Source organism: Talpa occidentalis, unplaced genomic scaffold (genome assembly GCF_014898055.3).
Source record: "Talpa occidentalis isolate TD23 unplaced genomic scaffold, MPIMG_talOcc4v2.1 talOcc4.8, whole genome shotgun sequence".
Classification (NCBI taxonomy): domain Eukaryota; kingdom Metazoa; phylum Chordata; class Mammalia; order Eulipotyphla; family Talpidae; genus Talpa; species Talpa occidentalis.
In genome coordinates this window covers 62,623,866-62,639,506 of record NW_023605194.1, presented here as the reverse complement: position 1 = coordinate 62,639,506, position 15,641 = coordinate 62,623,866, and the positions used below count along the sequence as shown (strand labels likewise).

General features: G+C 40.6%; 1 pseudogene; it reads right to left on the bottom strand.

Moving 5' to 3' along the window:
* Positions 1-11,661: 11,661 nt before the first annotated feature.
* On the bottom strand, positions 11,662-15,164 carry LOC119234659 (interferon-induced protein with tetratricopeptide repeats 2-like; annotated as a pseudogene).
* Between the last annotated feature and the right edge of the window lie 477 nt (positions 15,165-15,641).

The following is a 15,641-nucleotide window of genomic DNA, read 5'->3' as shown; positions in this document are numbered from 1 at the left end:
CACATAAGTTTTTGCTAGTAATAAAATAATGGTTTAAGATAAATGACTATTCTAAGAATACTTGTGTTTAGCAACTGTGCCTTCTTCAAAACAAAGAATGTTAAGACCTCTGTTGAATGGCAAATAAACCCCTGGCTGTTCTAGAGGAAGATGTGAAGATTCTTATCTTCCTACTCTAATACATATGCTTATGTACTCTCAGTTTGCTTGCAATGTATAAATAAAGGGCTGCTGAGACCCTCAGCAGGATGATGTCTGCACCCTGATCAAGTGTTTGTGTCTCCTCACTCCCCCTCCCACTAATCCCTCAGATTCGTCTACGCAGTCTCATCCTTAGGGAAACCCCTGAAACGACAGTGTGCTGAGGCTGGCCCCAGCAAAGTTACACAGAGCAAAGATGTAACTATTTTCCAGAAAACTGAGATTGCTAAAGCAGTTTATTCAGTCTTGCAGAAAAACATTATACCTTGGATCTTTTTGCCTAGGGCAGTCAATGTGAAAGCTGTGCTTCTTGACAAGCTACCTATTTATTAGCTAAGCTTATCGCAGTTGAAAACTCTTAGTTTTAAATCCATTCAAGAGTTACAGGTTCTGGGCCTCCACGGTGGTGCAGCGGTTGAGCGCTGGGTTGCGAAGCTGCCCGCAGCCTCTGCAGCACCAGTTTGATCCGCGGCTGCCAGGCGAGGGTCCCATATGGCGCACAGACCCCTCCTGCCGCCCCGCTGCTCCCCTCAGCAGTGTACTTGTCACTCTGTCTGTTCTGCTCCCTGCTCTGGCTCTGGTGAATTCTCTCACCTCCCGCGCTTCTGACTGTACCCAGTGCTTGTATAAATAAATAAATCTTTAAAAAAAAAAAAAAAGAGTTACAGGTTCTAGTTCTAGTCATAGTTCTGTGAATTTATAGAAGTAACTGTTAAGGGACACAAGAATGTTGAAACAGGAAACTAAGTTTTGTTTTTTGCAATTTGCATTACAAAACTGGAATTGGATAGAAATGCTTACATCTTATTACTGAAAGTACTGGCTGGGAGGAAGCACAAAGCAACCACATGATTGCTGTTTTGAAATACCTAGAGGTACTGATTTACTCTTCAGAAATGTGGAAGGCCAGTGCCCGTGGCTATTGCTGCCACAGTAGCAATGTCTGCGCTGTCCTCACACTTGGGTTAGTGTGAGAATGTGCCCTGTGATTACAAAACAGAAAGTGGAAAGAGAAACCAAATTTTCCCTAGCAGTGTTTATCTTGAGAAAATGAAACTTATCGAGTTTTGATTACTCTGGTTGTTACAAATATTTGTCTTTGTCCTAGAGGACAGACCTAGGACAGTCCTTGTGTCAGTCAAGAGTAAGGTAGAGTCCTTGTTTGCTGTCTCCTGAGGGGCTGCATCGACTACAAATTGTATAAATTATTGTCATCAACCACCAGGAATATCACCTTCACCTGCTGGCAATGCAAATTCTCAGGTTCCATCCTAGATGGAGTGAATCAGAAATTCCAAAGGTGGGCCAAACAATCTCTTCCTTTTTTTGCCCATCCAGAATAGCTGATGGCTAATTCAATAGTATTTATATCAGCTAGAAGAATTTTCACATATCCTGATGGGTTTTCTTGATCTCCACAAGGGTCTACAAGTTGGGAATAATATGTTCCCACCTAACATACCATTCCTTCCTGTACATATTAACAAACAGATGTGTGTTTAAAATGATATTTTAAAATTGGCTTAAAATTAAAATTGGTTTAAAAGTGGCTTCTAGGAGGGAGGGAGGAGCACAGAGGACTGAGGTGATGGTGCATGGGTGAATTGGTGAAAGAAATTCTATGGGGACTACACCTGAGGGCGGGGGGAGAAAGCAAACATTGTTTAAAAATGAACACCGGTGTAAAATATATATAAATTAATTAATTAAAAAAATTTGGCTTCTAAAATTTGCTAGAGTTAATTCAATAGCTCCCTATTCCTATTTCTTTTTTACAGTCAATTCAACATTATTTTTTTTCAGTATCAGCTGTTTCAGCTGCATTTGAACAGTCTGTGGGAGGTAAGCAGTTCTCTATATTCATAAGCAGGAAATAAGATCCTCCAAGTTAACTTATGCTGGGACAATTTGGATCCCTCTTGTACATTAGAAATATTTGCTGCAGAAGTGGGGCGGAGCAACATGGCGGCGAGGAGACGCTGCGAGTAAGATCTCCCATTAAAAAAAAGTGAATAGGGAGGAAAAGCGGCAGGTCCCAGTGAGAACCGGGACACGGAAGATAAACGGGTGACACCAGCGAATTGCCCGAAGAAGAAACTGGCCATAAAAGAGGACTAGAAGGGAGGGAAGCGCAGAACCCTGCTCCCCTCCCCCGCCCACAGAGGCAGCACTCTCCGACCGGCAGAGAGGAGGAACAACAAACCAAAACGACCCACAAGAACAAACTACGCAGCAAGCGGGAGTGTGAGTGGAAAGGAACTATTGCAGCCACCACACCCCGTGAACGGGAGCTGAGGCGAACACTGCAGGATCCGCTGCGGCGGTGAGCGAACGGCTCCGGGCGCATTAGAGAAGAACAAAGACCCGGGAGACGCGCACACAGCCCGGGCTGCCGGTAAGCTGGCGCGGAAACGCGGTGCGCTCGGTGCGCTTGAAAAGCAAGTGCAGACCTGGATCGCCGCTGCCCAGGTCCCCGCGCCTGCGACCTAGGCTTGCGGGGAGACGCGCGCGAGGTCCTCACTGAGGTGAAGGTCCCTCCCTGAGTGAGCAGGAACCAGGCGCCCAGGCACGGGAGCGGGGTTCAAAAGGCGCCATTCCCGCGCCACTGAACTGGGCTACAGCCCGCGTCCTGGAACTGAGGGCTTTGAACTGAGACCGGGGCCGAAAATTCGGGGCGTGGTTTTCTCCATGACGGTGGGGCACAAGGAACAGCACCCCAAAGCTGTTGAGGTGTACCCTACCATTCCTGCTCTGTTCTCTGTCCCACGGGGTGGGGGGAGGCGAAAAACAGCCCCCCAAGGACAATAGGAGAGATCTCTGGCGCCACCTAGCGACCAGGAAAAAAAAAGTCACTAACACCCTATAAAACAGGACATTTCTTAAGACTGCTTGAAAAGGGCAGAAGGTTTCTGGAGGACCCAGTGGCCAGCCGGGAAGTTATTCCACGCCAGGCCCCTTCCGACCAGCAGTCTGAGCCCACAGAGGGAGCAGGCACCCACGTCCGGGGCAGACCGGGTGCGCAGAAGAGTGTGCCTGAAACCGGAGGCGCAGGGACTGCATCCCGCTTCGCCATTTGAGAACAGGGACATTTCTTCAGTAAAAACTGCCTAAAACAGCAGAAAGCTCCCCAGAAGACAGAGATGGCTCCTCGAAGAGCCAGAGGGGAGCGGAGAAGTTCACCCAAGATGTCAGTCAGTCCGAGCAACACAGTGTCCCAACGCATATGACAAATTAGAAAACAGACAGTAGGGAGTAGAAGAACCACACGCAACCTAAAAACTCCTCAGGAAAGAAGCACACCACAAAAAGAAAACCACTCCCCAGATTGCAACGACAGCAACTTGGAAGAACTTCTGAGCCTTCCAGAAAGAGAATTAAAATTGCCATGATTAAAAAAGTGATAGATCAGAAGAAGGAAATTGAGTCCCTAAAGAGGGAAGTAAGAGAAATGCAGGAGATCAAAGAATTAATGGAGGAACTAAAGAACTCTGGGAAAAGCAATGAAAGCAGAATAGATGAAATGGAAGAACGAATAAGTAATCTTGAAGACACAGAAATAAAAAGAACCAAAACAGAAAAGGAAAGAGAAGTACGAAGGAAAAAGAATGAAGAAAGACTTCGGGAACTATCTGACTCCATGAGGAAAGGAAATATAAGAGTTATAGGAATTCCAGAAGGAGAGGAGAGAGATGTAGGAACAGAGAAAATATTCATGGATATAATTGAAGAGAACTTCCCAAATGAGAAGAAGGAGCTGAAAATTGATATACAAGAAGCAAGAAGAACACCAAACTTCCACGACGAAAGGAAAAACACAGCAAGACACATAATAGTAAAGCTCCCAAGAATCCAGGACAAGGAAAAAATAATGAAGCTGACAAGAGGGAAGAAACAGATAACATTCAAAGGAAAACCAATCAGGCTGACATCAGACTTCTCTGAAGAAACACTACGGGCAAGGAGAGAGTGGAGGGACATAGTCAACAGACTCCAAGAAAAACAGATGCCAACCAAGAATACTCTATCCCGCAAAGCTCTCTTTCCTCCATGAAGAAAGAATATGGACCTTCCCAGACAAAGAGAAACTCCGGAATTTCATTGCGACTAAACCCCCACTCCAAAAAATACTACAAGGAATCCTAAAGCCAGAACCTCAGAGGGACGAATAACAACGAAAGAAGACCAAAAAAAAAAAAAGTTATTAAAAGAATAAATAAATAAAATCAAAGGAAAGACAAACATAATGGCAAATACAGATGCTAACATATCAATATTAACTCTAAATGTAAATGGACTAAACTCTTCAATAAAAAGACACAGAGTTGCAGCCTGGATTAAGAAACAAAACCCAACCTTTTGCTGTCTCCAGGAAACACATTTAGCTACAAAAGATAAAAATAGGCTCAAAGTCAAAGGATGGAAAACAATCCTACAAGCAAATGGGCCAAAAAAGAAAGCAGGAACAGCTATACTTATATCAGATAAAACAGACTTCAAACTCAAAAAAATAAAAAGAGACCCCAATGGTCACGACATTATGATTAAGGGGACAATACTTCAAGAAGAAATAACACTCATTAACATATACTCACCAAACGAAAGAGCACCAAAATATATCAGACAACTGTTGTCCTCTCTGAAAACAGACATCAGAGAAAACACATATGTAGTGGGAGACTTCAACACACCACTATCAACAATGGATAGATCAACAAGACAAAAAATAAGTAAAGAAACTAAAGCTCTAAATAAGGACCTAGAGCATTTGGGCTTAACAGACATCTATAGAACACTAAACCCAAAAAAAACGGAGTACACATTTTTCTCAAGCGCACACGGATCATTCTCCAGGATCGATCACATACTGGGGCACAAGACAAACATCAACAGATACACCAAGATTGAAATCATACCAACCATCTTTTCTGACCACGAAGGCATCAAACTAGAAATAAATCATAAAAAGAAGGCAAGGAACTATCCTACCTCATGGAGATTAAAAGCCACACTACTGGAAGACCACTGGACTAACGAGGAGATCAAAGAAGAAATTAAAAAATTCTTTGAATTGAATGACAAGGAGGACACCAATATCCTAAATGTATGGGATGCAGCAAAAGCAGTAATAAGAGGAAAATATATAGCAATAGAAGCTCACATCAAAAAACAAGAAAGAACTCAAAGAAACAACCTCATCTCGAAGCTCAAAGATCTAGAAAAAGAACAACAAAAAACCCCAGAACCAGTAGAAGAAGAAATAATAAAAACCAAAGCAGAAATAAATGAAATTGAAACTAAAAAAACAATCCAAAGATCAATGAAACCAAGAGCTGGTTCTTTGAAAAAATAAATAAAATAGACAAACCCCTAGCCAGGCTCACAAAGGAAAAAAGGGAGAAAGCACAAATACACAGAATCATAAATGAAAGAGGAGAAATCACAACGGACACAGCAGAAATCAAAAGAATAATCAGTAACTACTATGAACAGTTATATGGAAACAAGTTCAACAATCTAGAGGAGATGGACAAATTCCTACAACTCTACAATCACCCAAAGCTAGATAAAGAAGAAATAGAACACCTAAACAGACCAATTACAAGCAGCGAAATTGAAATGGTAATTAAAAACCTCCCCAAAAACAAAAGCCCAGGACCTGATGGATTTACAAATGAATTCTACCAAACATTCAGAGACGAATTAGTGCCTATCCTTCACAAACTCTTCCAAAAAATTGAGAAGGAAGGGACAATACCAAACACGTTCTATGAAGCCAATATTACACTAATACCAAACCGAATAAGGACAACACAAAAAAGGAAAACTATAGGCCAATCTCCCTAATGAACACTGATGCAAAAATCCTCAATAAAATTTTAGCTATCAGAATCCAACAATGTATCCATAAGATAATTCACCACGACCAAGTTGGATTCATTCCAGGGCACAAGGATGGTTTAACATCCGAAAATCAATCAACGTTATCCAAACATCAACAAAAAGAAATATAAAAACCATATGATAATATCAATAGATGCTGAGAAAGCTTTCGACAAAGTGCAACACCCATTCATGATAAAGCCCTTGAATTCTTGGGATACAAGGAACATACCTCAACATCATAAAGGCCATCTATGACAAGCCAACAGCCAGTATCATTCTCAATGGTGAAAGCTGAAAGCAATTCCATTAAGATCTGGAACAAGACAAGGATGTCCACTCTCACCACTGCTTTTCAATATAATACTGGAAGTCCTAGCCAGAGCAATAAGACAAGAGAAAGACATCCAAGGAATCCAAATAGGAAAAGAAGAAGTCAAACTATCACTATTTGCAGATGATATGATAATATACATAGAGAACCCCAAAATCTCCACAGAAAAACTAATTCAACTCATCAATCAATTCAGTAAAGTGGCAGGATACAAAATCAACACGCAAAAGTCAGTAGCCTTCCTATACACAAACAATAAATCTGAAGAAGAAGAAATCAAAAAAACCACCCTTTTTATTATCAAAACAAAAAAATCAAATATTTGGGAATAAATCTAACAAAAGAGGTAAAGGACCTATACAAAGAAAACTATAAAACACTGTTAAAAGAAATAGAAGAAGACACAAAGAAATGGAAAGACATCCCCTGCTCATGGATTGGAAGAATAAACATTATTAAAATGGCCATCCTACCAAAGCAATATACAGATTCAATGCTATTCCAATCAAAATTCAATGGCATTCTTCAAAGAAATAGAACAATTATTGATGAAATTCATATGGAATCACCAAAAACCCCGAATAGCCAAAGCTCTACTGAAAAAAAAAGAAGGAAATGGAGGCATCACACTCCCAGACTTCAAACTATACTACAAAGCCATAATCATCAAAACTGCATGGTATTGGAACAAGAACAGACATACAGACCAATGGAATCGAATAGAAAATCCAGAAATAACCCACAGATTTATGGTCAACTAATCTTTGACAAAGGAGCAAAGACTATGCATTGGAGCAAAGAAAGTTTGTTCAATAAATGGTGCTGGGAAAACTGGGTCGCTACATGCAAAAGAATGAAGCTTGACCACTGTCACACCATACACAAAAATCAACTCAAAATGGATAAAGAACTAGACATAAGACCTGAAACCATAAAATACATAGAAGGAAATATAGGCGAAACACTACGGGATTTGCACATCAAAGACATCTTTATAGACACATCACCCAAAGCAGTGATAGTGAAGAGAAAGATAAACAGCTGGGACTACATCAAATTAAAGAGCTTCTGCACAGCAAAAGAGACAATAAGAAAACAAAGAGAAACCCACCAACTGGGAGAACATTTTTGCACCCAACACTAATGATAAAGGACTGATCACAAAAATCTGCAAAGAGCTGATGAGACTCAGCAACAACAAAGAAAATAATCCAGTCAAAAAATGGGCAGAAGAGCTAAAAAGAAACTTCTCTGAAGAGGAAATGCAAATGGCCAACAGACATATGAAAAATGTTCAACATCACTTGTAATCAGGGAAATGCAAATCAAAACTACCATGAGATACCATCTCACACCAGTGAGAATGGCACATATTAAAAAAACTAGCAACAACAAATGTTGGCGAGGATGTGGAGAAAAAGGAACTCTTGTGCACTGTTGGTGGGAGTGCAAACTGGTCCAACCACTATGGAGAGCTGTGTGGAGATTTCTGGACCTACTAAACATAGAGCTTCCATATGATCCAGCAATTCCACTCCTAGGTATTTACCCAAAGGACACAGAAACATCAATTCCAAAGAACACCTGCACCCCTATGTTTATAGCAGCACTGTTTACAATAGCTAAGCTTTGGAAACAACCCAAATGCCCAAAAATAGATGACTGGATCAAGAAGATGTGGTACATATATACCATGGAATATTACTCAGCATTCAAAAAAGATAAACACATGCAATTTGCAGCAACATGGATGGACTGGAAGGGATCATGCTCAGCGAAATAAGCCAAAAAGAAAAAGAAAAATACCGGATGGTCTCACTCATAGCAGGAATCTAGAAAACTTAAATAAGGGACCAGGAAAATGAATATAAGAAAGTGAAAATCAAAATCAACAAAACTATGAACCAGAGACACTTTTTGGGGGGTGGGGGGCGGGAGGGGAAGGATTGGGGTCAGAATGGGGCGTTTGCAATTGTATGGGGGAATATAAAAAAAATTTAATATTTGAAAAAAAAAAAAAAAAAAAAAGAAAATATTTGCTGCATTCATTCATTTATTCATTTGTTCACATACCTATAAAATTATAACATATTCAATAAAACATATAATACATATTGAATACCTTCTCTCTGTTAGGTACCATTATAAACTTGGGATACATTAGTACACCAAGATTCTAATCTTTATGGTGGCTTGGATCTTATCAAGAAGGCAATATGGTTATATGGACTGAATTGTGACCCCTACCCCATTCACATGTTGACTCTAAACTTAATGTGACTGTTTTTTGGAGACAAGGCCTTCAAGGAGGCAATGCAGATTAAATGAGGTCACAACTGTTGGGCCTTCATTCAATAGAACTGATAACTTTAAAACGAAAAGAGACACCAGAGGAAAAGTCTGTGGGAGGACATGGCAGGAAGGTGGCTTTGGCCATCTTTGGCAGAGGCCAGCCAAGAAAAGAGGCTTTATGAGAAACCAACTCTGCTGGCACCTTGATTTTTTCTTTTAAAGATTTTGTTTTATTTATGCACCCAAGAACTGGGATATAGGCCAGAGTGTATGGGCGGAGGCTTAGGGTGGGGGCGGTGAGAGGATTCACCAGAGACAGTGGGGACAGAACAGGCAGACTGACTGAAATACACTGCTGAGGGGAGAGCAGGCGAGACAGGAGAGGTCTGCTGCGCCATGTGGGTTATTTCCTGGCCTGGGATTGAATTTGTGTTGCAGAGGCTGCCAATAGCTTCATTGTGCTAAGACTTAACCCCTTACGCCACCAGGGAGGCCGGGCACCTTGATTTTGAACCCCCATAACTGTGAGAAAATACATTTCTGATGTGTAATCTACCCAGTTTAATATTTTATTATGGCAATCCAAGTCAACAAATATAATAGTATTTGTAAATAATAAATAGTATCTGCAAATACAATAGTATTTACAACAGTATTTGTAAATAATATGTTTTGTAAATAAAATTAGATGTATGTGATAAGAGCTACAGAAAAAAAGAACAAGTAGCGTCAGTAAGAGGAATTATATACTAGGGGAGGATAGAGGCTAAGGTCTAACAGATGCTTACATGGTAGAGGTAGCAACCTCTTTATAACTCAGTTTCTTCATTGGTAAAATAGGAATTACATTAATATTTACCACGTAGCATTTTATGATGATAAATGGACCATTACATATAGATCCTGAGAGTGCCTGGAACATAAATAATGCCCACTAAGGCATTTACTTCTCTAGTCAGGGGTCACTCACCTAAAAGTGATCTGTGCGCTAATGTGAGGCTACAACTACTGTGTTGTCAAGTGGCTGACATGGGTTGCCATTTCAGATTCAGTTATGCTCTTGATCTTCCTTCTTGGCCATAGAGAAAACCTGGGATTTTACTGAGAGAATGCAGAGCTAGGAATTCTGTATAAAGGGATACTTGTACTGCCCAAACAGCAGAAGAGTATAAAATCAGACCCCAAATATTTCAGAGTTGGGAAAAATCAAGTTTGGAAATATATCCCTAAGAAAGGAATTATTGCTTCCACACAACTAGCTGCTCTGATGAAGAAATTCAAAAATATAAACAACACTATAAAAGAAGTTTATTTCTTGCTCAGGTGACTGTCCAAATGTGGTGCTCTTGGGCAGCTGAGAGTGATCCTCCACCCAGTGATTCCTGGACACAGGCTCCTTCTATCCTGTGACTCTGCAGCCCCCTTCTCCCCTCGAGGAGGCGCAGCAGGTTGAGCACAGTGCTGTGAAGCTGTCCACAACCTCTGTAGCGCCGGTTTGATTCCGGCCAGCCAGGGAGATTCCCACATGGTGCGGCAGACCTCTCCTATCTCGCCCATGCTACCCTCAGCAGTGTCTTTGGTCCATATGCCTAATCTGTTCCCCGTTCTCTCTCTGGTGAATTCTCTCACCCTCCCACATCTCTGGCCTGTATCCCAATTCTTGGATAAATAAATGAATCTTCTTTTAAAAAAAAAAAACCAAACACAGAATGTACTCATACCTTACCCAGGAGAGTCAACCCAGGATGAAGGCAATCATTGCCCCAGCTCATGGTTCGGGATCTCTAGGTGATGCCCTGTTTCCCCAGCAATCTGGGTGTGATTTTTGTGGCCTCCTGATTTAAAAAAATCTAAAAGACTAGACAAAACTGGCTAACTCCACAAGGATTACACACCATAATCAAATGGGATTTATTCCAGGGATGCAAGAATGGATTAATATACATCAATTATTTTAATACAATATAGACTAATATGTTCTATATTATTATTGCTTATATATATTAAACAATTAATATACATCAATTATTTTAATATAGCACATCAACAGAAGTAAAGGTAAAAACCATATGGTCATATCAATAGTTGCATAGAAATCATTTGATAAGACTCGGCACCCATTTATGATAAAACTCTAAACAAGACAGGAACAGAGGCCTCCCTGGTGGCGCAAAGGTTAAGACGCAACCTATGAGGCAATCCACAGCCACTGCAGTAAGTTCAATTCCCGGCCAGCCAGGGAGCAAAACACATGGCGCAGCAGACCTCTCCTGACTTGCCCGCTGCTCCCCTCAGCAGTGTATTTCAGTCAGTTCTGTTCCCACTCTCTTTCTGGGGACTCCTCTCGCCGCCCACCCCCACACCTCTGGCCTGTACCCCCCAGTTCTTGTGTGCATAAATAAATAAATCTTTTAAAAAAAAAGACAGGAATAAAAGGAATCTACCTCAATTAGCAAAGGCCGTATGTCACAAATAAATGGCCCATATAATATTTAATGGTGAAAACTAAAAGCTTTGCCCTCAGGAATAAAGCAAAGATGCCTACTGTCACCAGTTATATTTAACTTAGCATTAGAGGTTTTGACCAGAGACATGAAAATATGTTTATCATTCCAGTAAAAGAGATTCAGGCTAAAGGCAGAACCAGATACCATTTCACACCCATGGGAAAGGCACATCTTAAAAAGACCTTCAGCAATAAGTGCCAGAGAGGATGAGGAGAAAGAGGAACTCTACTATACTGCTGATGGGAATGTACAATAGTGCAACCATTATGGAATGAAATGTGGATTTATTTAAAAAAAACTAAGAAGCACTAATACTGTGTGACCCAGCAAGCCTACTCCTGGGCATTTATCCAAAGAGTAAGAAACTGTCAATGCAAAAACCCACATGGTCCACAATGTTCATAGCATCATTTACAACAGGTCTGGAATCTTGGCTATTGACTCCCTTTAGAGGTTCTGTCTGTTCTTATGAGTGGTGGGCCCCACCTGCAGCCTCTGCCATTTCTTTACCTCCCTTCTCAGATGGACATGTGCAGGGACACATTTGCCAGGCTCTGAAGCTGGCGGGTCCAACAGGCATCCCAGGCCTCTCTTAGCATCACCAGATATTGGGTACCCTTTTCTATTCAGTTCACAAATGAATCTGGAGAGTTGCCAACCCACTGCATCTGTAGTGCTTTGTGAGAGCCATTTATTGGCAAGTTTTCTGAGGTTTGTGATCAGCTTTTCCTTCTCGGTCAAAGTTCCACTGATGTTCAAACCCTCCAAGTAATGGCAGATGGCGGCATCATTGTGCCTGCGTTGGTACTGCTGGAAGTTGCCATACCGCAGATGCAGCACCTGTCTCTCTGCGGAAGAGAGGTCCTTGCTGAATTCCTTCTGGAAGTAATACTCTGCCTCATCATACTGATCTGTAATGGTGTAGAGGCAGGCGAGGTCTGAGCAGGCCTGGGGGAGGTTGACATTCAACTCAACAACTTTCTTAAAATGGTCCACAGCATTTCCCATCATTTCCTGTAGTTCTTCATCCTCATTAGTGGCCCATTTTCTTGACCTCTGTATTTGTCTGACTTTCGCCCTATAGCAGCATGCAATCTGGAGATGCTGGTAGACGTTATTTGGCACTGATCTAAAGCCTTTTTCAGCAATTCTATAGCTGTGTCCACAATCCCTTTATTCCGGTAATATTTGGCAGCACTGCAGAGGACATCTGTTGGACACGGTGTTTTCTTCAAGGTCTCTTCTAGCAGCTTGTCTCCTTCTGCTTCCTTCTTGAGCTTTTGAAGAGCGAGAGTGAGAAGCACTTTAATATATGGTTTTCAGGATTCAGCTGGATGGCCTGCCTCAGAAGGTGCATGGTGTTCTCCGTTGGTGCTTTGTCACCCAAACGATAAAATGTGATCGCCAATCCTAGGGAAAACTCTGCGTTGGCAAGTTTTTTCCCAGAGCCTTTGAAGCACTCCTTAGCCTGCTCATAATACTTTTCTCCCCATTTTAAAAGCGCCCATCCTTCCTCACAGTCAATCTCAGGTCATTCAATGCTATAGGGGCTTGCATATGTCTTGCAAAGATTTCCACCTCGAAGATGTAAGCCTGTTGCTTCTGGAAGTCTACCCATATGATAATAGACCCAGGCATAGTTTCCCCAGGTGATCAGTCTTCTGATCTTGCCTTGGTGGGCCTGCCTGTGTGGGATAAACTCCTCTGCTTGGTGTAAGTGTTCCAGAGCAGCCTGGTTCTGGCCTTGGACGTGTTTAACATAGGCAAACAGGTTGTACATGATTGCTTTGAATCTGTGTTTAGAAATTCTACCTGATCATGCACTCTGTCTTCTAAATCATCTAAAGAACTTTCTTCATCATATAAATTCCAGGTAAAATGACATTTCATTTGTGGTAAGATATTTTCCAAGGAATTTTTGGTGATTTCGCTGTAGGGGAAGACACAAGAACATTTTGCATGTGAGTGAACACATAGGTTTGGGCTTGATCCCTTGACCTCTGCTGAGAAGAGATTAAATATACACAAGATAAGCAACTTGGTAGTCTTTCAGCCATTCTTTAATATTGGTAACATAAGTCATGAATCTCCGGACCTCTTTTTCATGCCTGTTTCAAGTTGCCTTAGAGAAGTGGTGTGAGGATATTCTGAGGGATCAGGCATGGGAAAAGGGTACGTTCTTGCCATACTAACATGGGGAGCTGCACTCATCCTGAACAACACTGGCTAAAATTAGTTCTGCAGTCTTGCACATATAGACAAGTGATCATTCTCCCTCTCCCCACTCAGATTAGATTTGTTCCTAAATTTGACAGAACACTTATTCTTTCTGCCAGTCTTTCTAATTGCATGCCCATCAGTCAAGAACAAAAGTGAGGAGAGAGAGAGAGAGTGTGGAAGAAAAGCACATTTGCACACAAAGTCAGAAGCAGTGAAGGAGAGGACAAAAGAGAAACATTTGCTTTGGTAAGTAACTACCCCCAAAGGTGTGTGGATGGGGTGGGATAAATGGGGAAAAAGGGAGGAAATTTAAGCAGAAAAGTAATTTTATTTTATAAATACTTGAGTAAGATCTTTATGTATGGAAATGGATTTTAAGAAGTCAAATGTGAAATGGCTAGACTAGCTGGGGAGTTACTGCTGTGGTTCGGACAAGGAGTGGGGGTGGCTGGGACCAGTGTGAGAGTAGAAGAAACAAAAGACATGGACACATTGAGGTGTGTTTTTGAAGTAGCATCAACTAGACTTGTGGGTTGGATTTGTGTTGTTATATAAAGAGAGAAATTAGGATTATAGTAAAATTTTTGGGCTTGAATAACTTAGTGGGCAGTAGTAATACCAAGATGGGAAACAACAGAAGTAAGCTTATGGTGAACCCTCTTTCTGTTTTTGGATGCTCAAATGCTACCCACTGGATAGTGTCATCTAATGTCATGACCCTCCACCCTTTTGCTGTGGTCAATGGTTAGGCTCCCTAGAGACACAAAGACAGTTGTCAATTTCCATACAGAGATGGAGAAAACTCTGGAGCAGATGAGAAACATGACCAGGAGGCCACATGCGAATTCTGGTCACAAAACTCAAAAAGCAAACTAGCAAATAGAGATAAATGATTATAACTTATATGACAAAATCATCATTTTTAATACTTAAAAGTCCCCCTCCAATGTTCAGAAAATACTAATAGAAACAGGCAGTTTACAATTTACCAACATTGTATATAAAAAGTTATCACTAAAAATCAGAGATATGTAAATAAAATCAATAGCTCAATGCCATATAAAGTTATTCATTACAGAAAAAAATTAATCAAAGCAGTAAATGAAATAACAGATAGGTTATTTTTATTTTTCCACATATTTTTGAAGCATATTTTTATGTCCAAGCTCTTAGTATGCCTACCACAATGCCCAGCAACTTCTATATCAAAATATACTTCAAAAATATGTGGATAAATAAAATAACCTACCTGTTATTTCATTTACTGCTTCAGCAGTGATTTTAATCTGCCTGTTCTGCTCCCCACTCTGTCTCTGGTGAATCTTCTCACCACCCACACCTCCGGCCTGTACCCCAGTTCTTGTATGCATAAATAAATAAACCTTTACACAAAAAGAATATACTGAATATCACATATTCAGCCAAAGTTTTTATGGTCTTTGATGAGTCAGCTTAGCTAGGTTAGAGTGCCTGTTATTCAATCCAACAATAACCAAGATATGTTGTGAAGGTTTTCTGTAGCCATGATTAAAGTCCATAATCAGCTAATTTTATTTAAGATTATCCTGGATAATAAGAATGGTCCTGATTCAAGCAGTTGAAAGGTTTTAATACAGAAGTAAAGCTTCCCTGATAAAGAAATTCTGCCAGTGTACAATAACTGTAGTTTATGTCTGAGTTCCAGCTTACCTTTCTTGATGAATTTGGACTTGCCTAGCCAGACGTGTCATAATGCCTAAACGAATATTTGCGTTATCTTAAGATATCTTATCTTGCAATATCTTATATGAGTCTCTGATTCCTTCTGCTTTTTTGGTTAAACTTTAATTGATAAAAAGGTGTTCATTGCAGGAGTATTTTAATAGCTTAAAATTTAAAACAAAGTAGATGAGGGTTCATAACAAATTTTTGAAGGTATTGTGGGATTTCAATTTAATGAGTCATTTTAAGTCATTTCTCAAGCCCTATTAAAATGATATATAATAGTTTATGAAGACTAAAATCCATAAGGAAAGAAGATAGATAATAGCACAAAAGGCAAAAAAAAATTGTAGAAAAGCTGAATTAATTGCTTTTTCTAAATCTGAAAAAGCTAAATCTGTCAACAGTGGGGGAAATCTAAGAAACAACCAAAATTGTAATGATGAGTTCCCAAAACGTTCAAAAATTGGTGGCACCAGGTGCAGAAGTGGGGTGTGTGTGTGTGT